Here is a 4,823-nt window from a genome sequence, read left to right as displayed (position 1 = left end):
TATCTTTCTCAGAATAGAACTCAGTTTTAAATGGAGTTGCTCCAATTTTTGCTATTTGGATGATAAAAAGACTGTTAATTCTAATAGTGCTTAAATTAAGCAATCATGAATAACAACCTCTTGTCAAGAGTCCTAGATAGATGGATAACAATGGCTTGTCAGCATCATCAGCCTGCTGTGTTAAAAACTACCTTTTTATTTTCAACTCATAGATTCAGCAGCACTAATGTGGGGCTACAACTAGACTATAAATGTTAAAATTTTTATGGTTGCCTCAGTTTTGTTATATTGGTTGTAGCTGAAAGAGGGTTGTATCTTACTTACTGTCCAGTCATTAATAGAAGATATCAAATAATCAAATACTTAAAAGGAAAACCGCCTCCATAAGTTTCAAATCATATAGAACCCAAAGGAGAAAGAGTATAAATAGTGTTCTATCAATGGAAATAGAGCAACAAGGTTGAATGGGTAGAAGAAAACTACATAATTAGAAATCATGAACAGGGCTGAAAAGAAATTATATATTTCATGTGAGAATCTAGATGTGTCTTTCTCCGTAAAGTATGTCAAATCCAAATAGTGACAAATAATTTAAGAAATTTCAGTTTTGGCTAGAATTTTGACAGTATACTAGCATTGTCTACCTAGTGTAAAATACTGTTATTTAAACAGAAATGGGAAAAATGAACTTACCAATTTAGAAGAATGATGAATCAGCCATGTTTAATATTTTTTTTGTCAGAAAAAGAAGTCTAAAGATATAGTTTTATTTTATTTTTTTTAAGATTTTACTTACTTATTTGACAGAGATCACAAGCAGGCAGAGAGGCAGGCAGAGAGAGAGGAGGAAGCAGGCTCCCCTCTGAGCAGAGAGTCCGATGTGCAGCTCGAACCCAGGACCCTAACATCATGACCTAAGCTAAAGGCAGAGGCTTAACCCACTGAGCAACCCAGGCACCCCTAGTTTTATTTTTTTTAATTTTTAATTTTTTTTTATAAATGTATATTTTTATCCGCAGGGGTACAGGTCTGTGAATCACCAGGTTTTCACACTTCACAGCATTCACCATAGAACATACCCTCCCCAATGACCATGTCCACCCCACCCCCCTTCTCTCAACCCCCATCCTTCCAGCAACCCTCAGTTTCTTTTGTGCGAATAAGAGTCACTTATGGTTTGTCTCCCTCCTGATCCCATCTTGTTTCATTTATTCTTCTCCTACCCCCTTAACCCCCCATGTTGCATCTCCACTTCATCATATCAGGGAGATGATATGATAGTTGTCTTTCTCCACTTGACTTATTTCGCTAAGCATGATACCCTCTAGTTCCACCCATGTCGTTGTAAATGGCAAGATTTCATTTCTTTTGATGGCTGCATAGTATTCCATTGTGTGTATGAAAAGAAGCAATTAAAAAATGAAAATGAAAAAAGGAAATGTATAAAAAAGAAAAAAATTAGATAAACTACTTAAAAAATGTTTAAAAAGAAAAGGGTAAAAGTTAAAAAAAATTAGCAGAAGAGGAGAAAAAAAATTGAAAAAGGAAAAAAAATAAATTAACTACAAGACTAAATAATCATGGGGAGAAAGCCATGAGTTCTGTGCTTTGCTTTCTCCTCCTCTGGAATTCCGCTGCTCACCTTGGTATTGAAACTGCACTCCTTGGTAGGTGAACTTGGTCCTGGCTAGATTTCTTGTTGATCTTCTAGGGGAGGGGTCTGTTGTATTGATTCTCAAGTGTCTTTGCCCCAGGCGGAATTGCACTGTTCTTACCAGGGGCCGGGCGGAGTAATACGCTTGGGTTTGCTTTCGGGAGCTTTTGTTCCCTGAGTGCTTTCCGTAGAGTTCTGGAGGATGGGAATAAAAATGGCAGCCTCCTGGTCTCTGGCCTGGAGGATCCAAGAGCCAGGGGCCCCACTACTCAGTGCACCCTCAGAGAATAGTGTCCAATTACTCCCCTCTCTGTGGCCTCCAGCTGCACTCTGAGCTCACCAAGCCTGCGACCAGTTCAAGGTAAACCCGAGCTGGGAGCTCACTCCTCAGCTCTGTCTCTGTCGCCAGCTTCCCCATTCTAACACCTGTAAGCTCTGTGACACTCAGACACCCCTGATCCTTCTGTGACCCTGCAGGATCTGAGGCTATGCTGACTCTGCGTGGGCTTCACCCAGGTTTAGGCTCTGGAGGATGTCCCTCAGCGGAACAGACTTTTAAAAGTCCCAATTTGGTGCTCCGTTGCTCCGCTGCTTCCCGGGAGCCGGCCTCTCCCCCTGGGGTCCATCTTCCCGTTGCCTAGGATTCACTTCTCCGCCAGTCCTACCTTTAAGAAAGTGGTTGATTTTCTGTTTCTAGAATTGCTGTTCTTCTTCTCTTCAATCTGCTGTTGCATTTGTGGGTGTTTGCAATCTTTAGATAAGATATCTAGCTGATCTCCTGCTAGCTGAAGTAGTCTCAGCCTGCTACTTCTCCGCCATCTTGACTCTGCATTCTAAAGCTATAGTTTTAGATATGAATTTCACCTTATAAAAATTTTTGCAAGACAGCTTCTTTTTTTTTTTTTAAAGATTTTATTTATTTGAGAGAGAGACAGTGAGAGAGAGCATGAGCAAGCAGAAGGTCAGAGAGAGAAGCAGACTGCCTGTGGAGCTGGGAGCCCGATGCGGGACTTGATCGGGAACTCCGGGATCATGACCTGAGCCGAAGGCAGTTGTCCAACCAACTGAGCTCCCCGGGCATCCCTGCAAGACAGCTTCTTCAGCAGAGAAATGGCCTTTAGTTTTGAGATAAAGTGTTTATTTTTCAGTTTTCAAGAAATGAACTTTAAATTTTCATGTTATCATATTTAACATGAGAACATCTCATAATATATTTAAATGTAGGTATCAATTACAGTGTGTATAGTTGTATATTTTATTTATTTATTTATTTAAGAAAGACGGCATCTGTCACAGATATTTCCCATTATCTTGCCTTTTGCGTCAGTTGCTGTTAGCTCCCCCCCCCCTTCTAAAGCTTGGTCCTTTTTTCTAAGATTATCACATATCCATGCTTCTCCATCCCTAATGCCACATTTCTAGCTCAGGCATTAATCATTTGCCACCTGCTCTTGGAATAATCCTCTTAGCTGGATTTTCTACTTCTAGAAAGACATCATCTAATTCAGGCCATATTGTGTCCAGAGTAATCTTTGTGACAAGGTAATGTATTCTTTAGCGGTTCCTCAGTACTTACAGGATACCTATTAAACCTTTCTATCTGGCCTATAACACCCTGCCTCTGTGTACAGCTTCAACTGTTAGAATTCTCACCTTTGCACTTTACACACCTCAAATGTTCAATGAGTTGTATTCCCTGAAACATTCTTTTAAGTTCCTCTGATTATTTATTCTGGCTGTTCCCACTGGTTGGAAATCCCTTCCTTGCCTGTCTACGTGATAAATAGCTACTCTTTCTGCATGCTTTGACAAGATACCCCTAAATCTTTCTCCCCTTCCATCATCCAGAATTTCATCATCCCATTTAGTCTTCTGAGACCCATAAAATTTTTTATTACTGTGTATTTTATTCAGAAGATCTGGACTCTTATCCTCCTATAGGTTGTGTTTAACCTTATCTGACTTTATTTTTTACTGTTATTTCCAATTTCATTTTCTAAATTCTGCTAGTGCACTCTCGAATTTGTGATTTGTCCTTATGAAATGTTCTTCAAACTCTTGATTAAACATTTTCTTTACCTTAGTACTCTAACCAAGTCTTGGTTCCACACTTACTATACTATTTTTATGTATCTTTTTCAAGTAGTGACTAATTTTTCTTCTGTGGTCTTTGTGCCCCTGAGCCTGAAATTGGAATAAATGGCCTTCTTATTTCTCTGTGTTGTATCCAGAACATTGTCTCTCTCTACTTCTAAAAGCCTCTAGCCTTGAAGCTTCTGCCATCAGACTGTGTCACTCATTATTGGCCAGTTTTGGATTCCTTAAAGATTTACATACTGGTTAACTGTAACTTTCTGTGGTACAGCAAATTTAAAATTTTGATGATTTCAGTACCTATAGACTTAAGTAGAAGAATCTTCCAGTTCCCTGCCTTGGTTTCTCAATTCCTTGATTTTCGTTTATTTACCCCATTTCTCACCCTAAAACAGTTAACTTCTCTCATGTTCGTACTATAAACTTAGCCTTAAGTAACAACTGCCCTCTTTTGTCCACAATTTCAGTTGTAATCATCCTGCTTTCTTTTCCTTTCCAACATTTTATCATAAGAATTTCAAGTATATCAAATGGTTAAAATAATTTTTCAGAAAATACCTGTATACCCACTACCTAGTTTATATTATTAAGGTTTTTTTTTTTACTATATTTGCTATACAACTGTCTATTCATCCCTCTGTCCATTATAATTCATCTTATTTTAGGTGTATTTTAATGTAAATTACAGACATCAGTAAGCTTCCTCTTTAATACCTCATTATGAACACCATTAATTACAGTTTAATATTTGTTGCAGTAATGGGAATTCTTTTTGACACACACAAATAATTGTTTGCATCCTGCTTTGCCATGGATGGTAATCACCTTGAGGGCATGCTCAAGATCCACTTATATTTGTATCCCTGGTGGCTGGCACAGGAGCATTTTGTAGGTGGCAAGTAAGTACTAGTTGAGTTGAATGAATGACAGTTTTGCCTCACAGTAGTACTAGTCTTGTCATTAAGATAATAGAATAAATCCCACTGGATCTCTCAAATCCAGAATTAAGTTACCTTAACAAATCAGGCAGGGAACTTTGCCAGAATGTCAGGACACAGACTGAGTTTATAGACAA

This window comes from Mustela nigripes, chromosome 12 (genome assembly GCF_022355385.1).
Source record: "Mustela nigripes isolate SB6536 chromosome 12, MUSNIG.SB6536, whole genome shotgun sequence".
In the NCBI taxonomy this organism is placed as follows: Eukaryota; Metazoa; Chordata; class Mammalia; order Carnivora; family Mustelidae; genus Mustela; species Mustela nigripes.
This window is presented reverse-complemented; position numbering follows the sequence as displayed.